The sequence below is a fragment of the Sarcophilus harrisii genome, chromosome 6 (assembly GCF_902635505.1).
Source record: "Sarcophilus harrisii chromosome 6, mSarHar1.11, whole genome shotgun sequence".
In the NCBI taxonomy this organism is placed as follows: Eukaryota; Metazoa; Chordata; class Mammalia; order Dasyuromorphia; family Dasyuridae; genus Sarcophilus; species Sarcophilus harrisii.
The window spans coordinates 132710685-132721848 of record NC_045431.1 but is presented as its reverse complement, the minus strand read 5'-3'; positions in this window follow the sequence as shown (position 1 = coordinate 132721848).

Genomic DNA, 11164 nt, shown 5'->3' with positions numbered 1-11164 from the left:
TTTGAACATAGTTCCAAATTGCTCTCCAGAATGGTTGGATCCATTCACAAATCCACCAACAATGTATCAGTGTCCCAGTTTTCCTGCATTCCCTCCAACATTTGTCATTATCTTTTCCTGTCATCTTAACCAATCTGACAATTATGTAGTGGTATCTCAGAGTTGTCTTTTTTTTTTTTTTAATTTTAATAGCTTTTTATTTACAAGTTATATGCATGGACAATTTTACAGCATTGATAATTGCCAAACCTTTTGTTCCAATTTTTCCCCTCCTTTCCCCCACCCCCTCCCCTAGATGGCAAGATGACCAATACATGTTAAATATATTAGAGGATAAATTAAATACAAAATAAGTATATATGTCCAAACCATTATTTTGCTGTACAAAAAGAATCAGACTCTAAAATATTGTACAGTTAGCCTGTGAAGGAAATCAAAATGCAGGCGGGCAAAAATATAGGGATTGGGAATTCAATGTAATGGTTCTTAGTCATCTCCCAGAGTTCTTTTGCTGGGTGTAACTGGTTCAGTTCATTATTGCTCCATTAGAACTGATTTGATTCATCTCAGAGTTGTCTTAATTTGCATTTCTCTGATCAATAGTGATTTGGAACACTCTTTCATATGAGTGGAAATAGTTTCAATTTCATCATCTGAAAATTGTCTGTTCATATCCTTTGACCATTTATCAGTTGGAGAATGGCTTGATTTCTTATAAATTAGAGTCAATTCTCTCTATATTTTGGAAATGAGGCCTTTATCAGAGCCTTTAACTGTAAAAATGTTTTCCCAGTTTGTTGCTTCCCTGCTAATCTTGTTTGCATTAGTTTTGTTTGTACAAAGGCTTTTTAATTTGATATAATCAAAATTTTCTATTTTGTTATCAATAATGATCTCTGGTTCTTCTTTGATCACAAATTCCTTCCTCCTCCACAAGTCTGAGAGGTTAACTATCCTATATTCCTCTAATTTATTTATAATCTCATTCTTTATGCCTAAATCATGGACCCATTTTGATCTTATCTTGGTATATGGTGTTAAGTGTGGTCATATTAATTTCCAGTTTTCCCAGCAGTTTTTGTCAAATAATGAATTCTTATCCCAAAAGTTGGAATCTTTGGGTTTATCAAACACTAAATTGCTATAGTTATTGACTATTTTGTCCTGTGAATCTAACCTATTCTACTGGTCCACTAATCTATTTCTTAGCCAGTACCAAATGGTTTTGGTGACCGCTGCTTTATAATATAGTTTTAGATCAGGTACAGCGAGGCCACCTTCATTTGACTTTTTTTTTCATTAATTCCCTTGAAATTCTTGCCTTTTGTTCTTCCATATGAATTTTGTTGTTATTTTTTCTAGGCCATTAAAATAGTTTCTTGGGAGTCTGATTGGTATAGCACTAAATAAATAGATTAGTTTAGGGTATATTGTCATCTTTATTATATTCATTTGGCCTATCCAAGAACATTTAATATTTTTCCAATTATTTATATCTAACTTTATTTGTGTGGAAAGTGTTTTGTAATTTTGCTCATATAATTCTTCACTTTCCTTTGGTAGATAGATTCCCAAATATTTTATGGTATCAACAGTTATTTTGAATGGAATTTCTCTTTGTATCTCTTGCTGTTGGATTTTGTTGGTGATATATAAAAATGCTGAGGATTTATGTGGATTTATTTTGTATCCAGCAACTTTGCTAAAGTTGTGAATTATTTCTAATAGCTTTTTAGTAGAATCTCTGGGGTTCTCTAAGTATACCATCATATCATCAGCAAAGAGTGATAATTTGGTTTCCTCATTGCCTACTCTAATTCCTTTAATGTCTTTCTCAACTCTTATTGCCGAGGCTATCATTTCTAATACGATATTGAATAATAATGGTGATAGTGGGCAATCTTGTTTCACTCCTGATCTTACTGGGAATGGTTCCAGTTTATCCCCATTACATATGATACTTACTGACAGTTTTAAATATATGCTCCTGACTGTTTTAAGGAAAAGTCCATTTATTCCTATATTCTCATTAAGATTGGATTTGGATTTTATTAAGAATGGATTGTTGGATTTTATCAAATGGTTTTTCTGCATCTATTGAGATGATCATATGGTTGTTGTTAATTTGGTTATTGATATAATCAGTTATGCTAATAGTTTTCCTAATGTTGAACCAACCCTGCATTTCTGGTATAAATCCTCCTTGGTCATAGTGTATTATCCTGTGAATGATTTTCTGTAATCTTTTTGCTAATATTTTATTTAAGATTTTAGCATCAATATTCATTAGGGGATTGGTCTATAATTTTCTTTCTATTTTCAACCTATCTGGTTTAAGTATCAGTACCATGTCTGTGTCATAAAAAGAATTTGGTAGGACTCCTTCAATCCCTAATTTTTCAAATGGTTTATATAGCATTGGAGTTGATTGTTCTTTAAATGTTTGGTAGAATTAACATGTAAATCCATCTGGTCCCCGGGGATTTTTTCTTAGGGAGTTGATTAATAGCTTGTTCTATTTCTTTTTCTAAAATGGGACTATTTAACCAATTTACTTCTTCCTCTGTTAATCTGGGCAAGCTATATTTGGAAGGAATTCTGCCATTTCATTTAAGTTATCGAATTTATTGGCATAAAGCTGGGCAAAGTAATTCCTAATTACTGCTCTAATTTCCTCTTCATTAGTGGCGAGTTCTCCCTTTTCATTTTTAAGACAATTTGACTTTCCTCTTTCTTTTTTTTAATCTGATTTACTAAGGGTTTCTATTTTGTTGGTTTTTTCATAGAACCAACTCTTAGTTTTATTAATTAATTCAATAGTTTTTTTACTTTCATTTTTATTAATCTCTCCTTTTATTTTTAGAATTTCAAGTTTAGTATTTGACTGGGGGTTTTTAATTTGTTCTTTTTCTAGCATTTTTAGTTGCAAGCCCAATTCACTGACCTTCTCTTTCTCTATTTTATGCAAGTAGGCCTCTAGAGATATAAAATTTCTCCTTATTATTGCTTGGCTGCATCCCACACATTTTGGTATGATGTCTCATTATTGTCATTTTCTTGGGTGAAGTTATTAATTATGTCTATGATTTGCTGTTTCATCCAATTATTCTTTGGTATGAGATTATTTAGTTTCCAATTATTTTTTGGTCTATTTTCCCCTGGCTTTTTATTGAATGTAATTTTCATTGCATCGTCATCTAAAAAGGATGCATTTACTATTTCTGCCTTACTGCATTTGAGTTTGAGGTTTTTATGTCCTAATATATGGTCAATTTTTGTACAGGTTCCATGAACTGCTGGGAAGAAAGTGTACTCCTTTCTGTATCCATTTAGTTTTCTCCAAAGATCTATCATATTTAATTTTTATTGTATTCTATTTACCTCTTTGACTTCTTTCTTTTTTATTTTGTGGTTTGATTTATCTAATTTTGAGAGTGCAAGGTTGAGATCTCCCACTATTATATTTTTGCTGTCTATTTCTCCTTGCAGCTCTCTTAATTTCTCTTTTAAGAATTTAGATGCGACACCATTTGATGCATAATATGTTTAATACTGCTTCATTATCTATAATACGCTTTAGCAAGATATAATGCCCTTCCTTATCTCTTTTAATTAGATCGATTTTTATTTTTGCTTGATCTGAGTCAGGATGGCTACCCCTGTTTTTTTGACTTCACCTGAAGCATACATAGTAGGTTCGGCTCCAACTTTTAACTTTTACTCTGGATGTATCGCCCTGCTTTGAGTATGTTTCTTGTAAACAACATATTGTAGGGTTCTGGCTTTTAATCCAGTCTGCTAACCACTTTCTCTTTATGGAGGAGTTTACCCCATTCACATTTATTGTTATAATGACCAATTCTGTATTACTTGTCATCTTGTTAACCCCTGCTTATGCTTTTCTCCTTTCCTTCCCCTCCCCAGTATTAAACTTTTGAGTACCACTTGCTTCTCACAGCCCTCCCTTTTTAGTATCCCTCTTCCTATCTTAGAGTTCCTCCCCCTTTTTTACCCCTTTTCCTCACAGTTTCTGTATTCCCTTCCACTTAGCTTACTCCTTCCTTTGTCACTTTCCCCCCTCCCACTTTTCAATGAGATTGGAGAAGTTTCACCATAAATTGAATATGTCTAATATTTTTCTCCTTAAATCAATTCTAATGGCAGTACGATACAAACTATATTTATCCCCCTCCATTGTTTCTCTCAGATATAATAGGTTTCCTTTGCTTCTTCATGAGATGTAGTACCCCCACTTTACCCTTTTCTGGGTACAATTTCCTTTCCACCTCTAGTTTCTTGAACAAAGTATACGTGTGTTATTTATATATCTTTATAGCAGAAATATAGTTCCCGAGATTTCTTTTTACTTTTTTAGGTTTCTCTTAGTTCTATATTTGTAGACCAAACTTCTTGTTTAGTTCTGGTTTTTTCATCAAAAATAGATAAAATTCACTTATTTAATTGAATATCCATCTTCTTCCCTGGAAAAAGATGCTCATTTTGGCTGGGTAAGTTATTTTTGGCTACATACCAAGTTCCTTAGCCTTTTGGAATATCATATTCCAAGTCCTTTGATCCTTTAATGTGGATGCTGCTAGATCCTGAGTAATCCTTATTGTGGCTCCTCTATATTTGAATTGATTTTTTTCTAGCAGCTTGCAGTATTTTTTTCCTTCATCTGATAGTTCTGGAATTTGACCACTATATTTCTTGGAGTTTTGATTTTAGGGTCCCTTTCAGTAGGTGATCGATGAATTCTTTCAATGTCTATTTTACCCTCTGTTTGTATAACATCTGGGCAGTTCTCTTTGATAATTTCCTGGAAAATAGTGTCCAGGCTCTTTTTTTCATCGTATTTTTCAGGAAGTCCAATAATTCTCAGATTATCTCTCCTAGATCTATTTTCCATGTCTGTTGTTTTCCCAAAAAGGTATTTGACATTTTTCCCATTGTTTCATATTTTTTTTTTGGTTTTGTTTGACTGATTCTTGATATCTCCTCAAGTCATTCATTTCCATTTGTTCAATTCTAATTTTTAATGAGTTATTTTCTTCACTCACCTTTTTTTATATCTTTTTCTAATTGTCCAATTGAGTTTTTAAGTCAGTTAGTTGTTTTGTTCTATGGAATTTTTTTTTCCATTTTTCCAATTTTATTTTTTAGAGAGCTCTTTTCTTTTTCCAACTCATTAATTCTGTTTTTCAAGGATTTGATTCCTTTATCCACTCTGTCTTTAAATGAGTGGGATGACTTATCCGGATTCTCTTGCCAAGCTTCCCTTTCCTTTTCCCATTTTTCTTCTAGCTCTCTTGTGAAAGCTTTTAAAATTTCTTCTATGAAAGCCTTGTGTGTTGAGGACCAGATCATAACCCCCTTCGGAGATTCATCTGGAGCTATTCTGTTTTTAGTCTCCTCAGGGTTTAAAGTCTGCTCTCTATCCATATAGAAGCTATCAATAGTCAGAGTTAATTTACATTTTTTTGCTCATTTTGTCAAAAATGAATCAAAGAAAACAAACTAACAAGAAAAACAAATGCAGTCTGCTTTTTCTTTTTGGGACTGGATGGTATTACTGAGCTTCCTCTACAGACTGCGGAGGGCAGCAGCGAGACACTAGCAGGATAGCAATGGCTGCGCTGTGTCTGCGCTTTGAGACTGTGAGAGCATGCTGAGACACTCAGGTGGGTGTGGCGAGGTCCCTAGAAACCCTAGCTTTTTGGGGTCTTTACCCCCAGTGTTTTTAGCTTCTCTGCTTGTCTACTGACTTGCTGCGAGGGTAAAGTAGCCAACACTGTAATAAAGCTCACCCCACAGACATGGCTGAGATCAAACCCCACCCCTCTCCAGCTGTGAGCTGTGTGCCTTACTCTGTCTGCTGTGCTGCTTCTGCCTGCCTTCAGTTTGTGCCCGATTTAACCATCCCCACCCACAAGCAAAAACAGACCTTTTCTGATGAATTTCGAGAATATCTTCTCTTGGTAATTATTTGTGTTTTTTTTTTTTTTTTTTTTTTTTTCAGTCAAGCACTAATTCTGAGGCTTGTCATGAGATAAATTATTCTGAGAGAAAAGACAGAGCTTAAGTAGATGTGTGTGTGTCCTCTCCACCATCTTGGCCAGAAGTCCCCAAGTTTTCTTATATCTTGTTCTCCCCTTCCCCTCCCCCCCCACTTTTCTGGGGGAACTGTTAGAGGAAGTCCAATTCTTCCTACCTTTCAAAATTAATAGTCATCAACCTGCTCAATGGAGGTGGAGTAGAGGTGAGAAGAAACTTGATTCCCTCTTCCCCCTCCCAAGGGCAAGTGAACTCTGCAGCCCAATGACACTGGTCTCCTTGATGTTCTTTGCACAAGACACTCCTTTTCAAACTCTGCACATTTTCTCAGGTTGTCTCCCATGCCTCAACCATTCTCCCTTTCTAACTTTCCTGGATAAAGGAATAAAGATGGAAACTATTTTAGGCCCAGATCTCTGAATTTAAAATATATATATATATATATATATATATAGTATGGACATCAATACAACCACTGAACTTGCTAATATTTAAATAATTTAATTTCAGTAGAGAAAATTTAACTTTTTTTCTATCATGCCAAATGCAGGATTCTTTGGCCATTCATTCTTATTGCCTATTGTATGGTCACAATATGTGCTTTTTTTAATATAGTTTTTTCCCACTATTTATTATTTTGGAAAAATATTTATGGATTTCTATTTCTTACACACATTGATCTATATTATAATTATAGTATTCCTTCAGTTTATTTCTCTGTCTTCAGGTAATTTTCTCAACTCTAATTTCTGTGTCTCTATTCTTGCTTCTTCTCTAATTTTCTCTGAGAGTAGCATTTATGAAAGTACAACTAAATACTTGGTGCTAGAGATGCAAAGATGAATACTATAGAGTCTGTTCTTATTATACTTATTGTTTCATTTCTAATCTGTGATTCCCCTGAGATAGGAAAAAAAGTCTGCTCTTGATTTATGCTTGCATATGCTCCTGTTTTTGTTGATGGCTTTCTTTCCGTAAAAGAAAGCCATAGGTTTTGTTAGGATATATTATAGATATAGATATAAGAATAATGATTATATTCTGTACATAACAGATGTCCCTGTGGGACTATTATATATGAACATATTCATCAGTTATCTGACTTTGAACGTTTAAGACTGTAACATTCTATTTAAGACACATCCCTGATCTGAAATTCCATGCTATCTGTTGTAAAAGGCTGCAATATGAGTATGTATATGTGTGTGTGTCTCATGACCTTTAACCAAGACTGTAATCAGTACATTGATTTTACTTTGTTTTTTTAAAATGATTGTTGGTAGAGGAGCACAGGGAGAACAATTAACTGACACCACCCCTATTTTCCACAAACTTAAATAATTCATTGTCAGCACTTTCAAACAGATGTAAACATGTTGGGAAACCTGTTTTAATACTAGGTAGTTATCACACAGATTTTTACATTTTAAACTACAGGTTGTGGACCAAATGACACAATATTTACCAATTAAAGACCTCAACTCATTTACTGCCTTATTATTTTTTTTATTGACTGCTGACATCACTTTACAATCAAATATTAATGGGTTTTATTTTTTATGAGTTTTGTTTCTTATTTATTGGCACAGCAGATGAGCAAGGATCAACTCAAACAACTCTTTTATTAAAAATGATGCAGATAATTTGGATAAACATTCATTGACTTTGAAAAAAAAAACTTTTTTAAGGCAAGGGTTCATCTTCCTTTTTTTTTTTTTGGCTACAGTCTGGTGAAGCCTGTGGACTCCCTTTCAGAATAATGTCTCTACATGCATAAAACAAAGCACATAGGATTATTACAAAGGAAATAATTACACTGATAGAAAGATGTAATCTTTCTTCCATCCAAGTTGGTTGGATGGTTAAGTAGCCAACACTGTAGTAAAGCTGGTTAAGTACTCTTTTTTTAAAGGTTTATAATGTCACAATTTTTAGGTAGAACTAAGACTAGAATTATAGTATTTTATAGCTAGAAACAACTATAATGAATAATTAGTTCCCAATGGCAATGTTCTTTTCAGATAATTTAAAAAAACCAATAAACACACACAGAGGCCATAGCTGCATTTGTCTGTTCAAGGAGACTGCAAACAGGACCATATTAACTTCTGCTACTCTTTTTTGGCTGAGGGCCACCACAATACTTTTATTGTAGGATTCTGTAGGCATAATTCAGTCTGAAGAAACATCATCATTTTTGTTTTGATTCAACAAGAGTTCATTGAGGATTTGCTATGTCCATTTTTCTTCCACATATAAATTTGACATCAGTGGTGTGCTGTGTTGACCAGGATATTAATGATGCTCTTAATCATTAATCAGGTATAAAATTTTTTCCCCATTTTAATTTTCTGAAATATAGCTAAATTTATAGCTCTGCAAGGTAACTGCCTTAAATACAGGTATTTAAAGATGAGGGGCTTCATTTTGTTCAAAATCAGTCCAACATGGGTCAGAATCCATTATTTTTTTTTAATTTTAAGCTTAAATACAAAATAAGGAAAAAATATTGCCATGTACACAACAGAACAGAGAGAGAATTTAATAAAAAGCAATAAATGTCCATTTTAAGAAAACCTACATTATAGAGGGCTAGAACTTTGAGAAAAGTATACTTGAAGCAAAGATACTTACAGCAGGGTGTTTGCTCAGTGTGACTGATGAAATAATGGTTCTCTAGTTCACATATACTTAGTACTTAGTATGGTGATGCAATGGTTCTACAGTTGGCACAAGCTCAGTGTGCTGTAGTGATGTAACTGTACTAAGGTATTTAAGGGCTAAGAAGACTTGAAATAAGCAGATTCGAGTGAGACTTGAGTGAATGTATGCTTGAACTCGATCTCAGACCCAGACTCCAGACTCCGTCCTTGACCATCCTTGTGGTGACTCTCCAGCTAAGGCAAAAGGCCTGTCCAGAGATCCTCAAGAGAGCTAGTCTGGACATTACATTTTGGCGCTCAATGTGGGGCACAAGAATTACAACAAGCAGAAGCAGCAGTGTTTGAGAGCTGTTCATGAGTAGGATTCTCTCAGAGTTCCTTAGGTAACTTGTGGGGAAGGAAAGGGAGAAGAGATCCAGTAAGCCTTTTTAAATTGGGGTAATTAAATGGGCCAACACATCAAAGGGCTGAGCCAGGAGACTGATGAGAGACTTAAAAATGCCTCTTCTGACTTATAGTCCTCTTCTCTGTTTGAAAGTTTGCCTCCATGGGATCTCACAAGATCAACACCTGCTACAACCATCCAGAGGTGATAATGCTGCTTGCATTCCTCAGTATTGGACTCAGATAACAGCAAATGCACAAACTTAATGACCATGCTGTGGGGGGAAAATAATCGCATCTAAAACAAAAAATGGGGAATTGTTAAGGACCATGCCTAAGTGAGGGGTAGATCAATTCTCTGAAAGCCTTCACAGCTGCGGATCATAACATCTGAAGGACTTGCAAAGCAGCCTTTATTGACACAGGTATTACTTGTGGACTGGGAGTGAAATAAATTGGAAGCAGAGGGAAGAGGAGAAAGGTCAGGCAATGCAATTGTCTCTCAGGAGAGAGGTCAGAGTACAGCAATTGCCTCTCAATCTCCTTGAATCATCATCATCATCCTACAACATGAAGAGATCCATTCTACAGGTCTGAGTTAGACCTCAATAGCCACTGGCAGGTGGCTCCCATATCACAACACTATATAATAAATACTTTACATTGTTTTCAAAGCTGTCCAACTTTTCTTTGCTTGTAGGTTTTCTTTTGTTCTCTGCTGTGCACTTTTAATTTTCATATTATTTTTTACTTGCACTCCCAATATTGCTGATTTCAACATTACCACACTTCTTAGTAATTCTCCTGAGCCTCCTTCAGAGATATCTATTTCAGACAGAGATAATCACTACCCAGCTTGCCTATCAACTGTTCATATTCTGGAATCTAGGTGGGGTAGTGAATAGTAACTGCCAAGACACATGACGACCTAATGACCTGTTTCTAATTAATATGTAGGATACTAGTTGTCAAGGAAAGCATGGTGAATTATTTTTCAAATCTAATAAGCTATTGGAATGTTTTTCATTGGCTAGCAACTTAATCTATTGCTCCGTGTATGTGTGTATGCCCATGTGCACATGTATGTGTATGTGTGTGTGTATATGTGTGCATGTACATATGTCTGTGTATGTCAAGGGTGATATCACCCTCTAATTTTAAGAAGAATTCTTCATTTGAAAAGTACAAAGACAAAATATTTTCATCAAAATGTTTTGCAAGGAAGGATGAGATATTAAAGACACTGGTGAACTAAAGATGAATGAACATTTTTCTATCAATTGTAATCAAATGGATAGCCCAAAGATCTATTTAGGTTTTAGAACTGTTACCAAGTACCAGTTTTCATGGGGAGGGGAGTGCTGTCATATTATCTCCCTACTCCCAAATATTCTTGTATATATTTTGAGTATGACGACCCCTAGGTGGTGCTGTTGGTAAGAGTGTTGGGCCTGCAGTAAGAAAGATTCATCTTCCTGAGTTCAAATCTGACCTCAGAAATTTACTTGCTGTGTGACCCTGAGCAAGTCACTTAACCCTGTTTGCCTCAGTTTCTTTAAAATGATCTGGAAAAGGAAATAGCAGACTACTGCAATACTTTTGCTAAGAAAAAACAAAAACAAATTGGGTCATGAAGAGTTGGACACAACTGAACAACCATAACAACCAGATTTTGGATATATTTTGTATAGAGGTGTAGCATGGTCTATTCAGAGCTAGCCTCAGAGTCAGGAAGCCCTGGGGTCAAGTCCTGCTTCTGACACCTATGGGTTGTGAGGGTTCCACAACCCTCTCATAGAATCTCTCAGTCACTGAAACAACTCTTAAGACTAAAGTTGGTGAGCAGGTTGTTGCTGATTTGCATTGGTAGAGAGAGTTCATTTCTGGTAATTATCCTATATTAATTATCCTACAGTTTCAATTGAAGAAATCCATTTTCTAATTACTTATGTGTGTACAAGTCATTTCTTCCAGTAGAAGTTAAACTTCTTATCAAAGATGCTGTTTCATTTTTGTTTTTGTATTCCTAGGCCCTTGCTAAATGCTTAATACGTACTTATAGT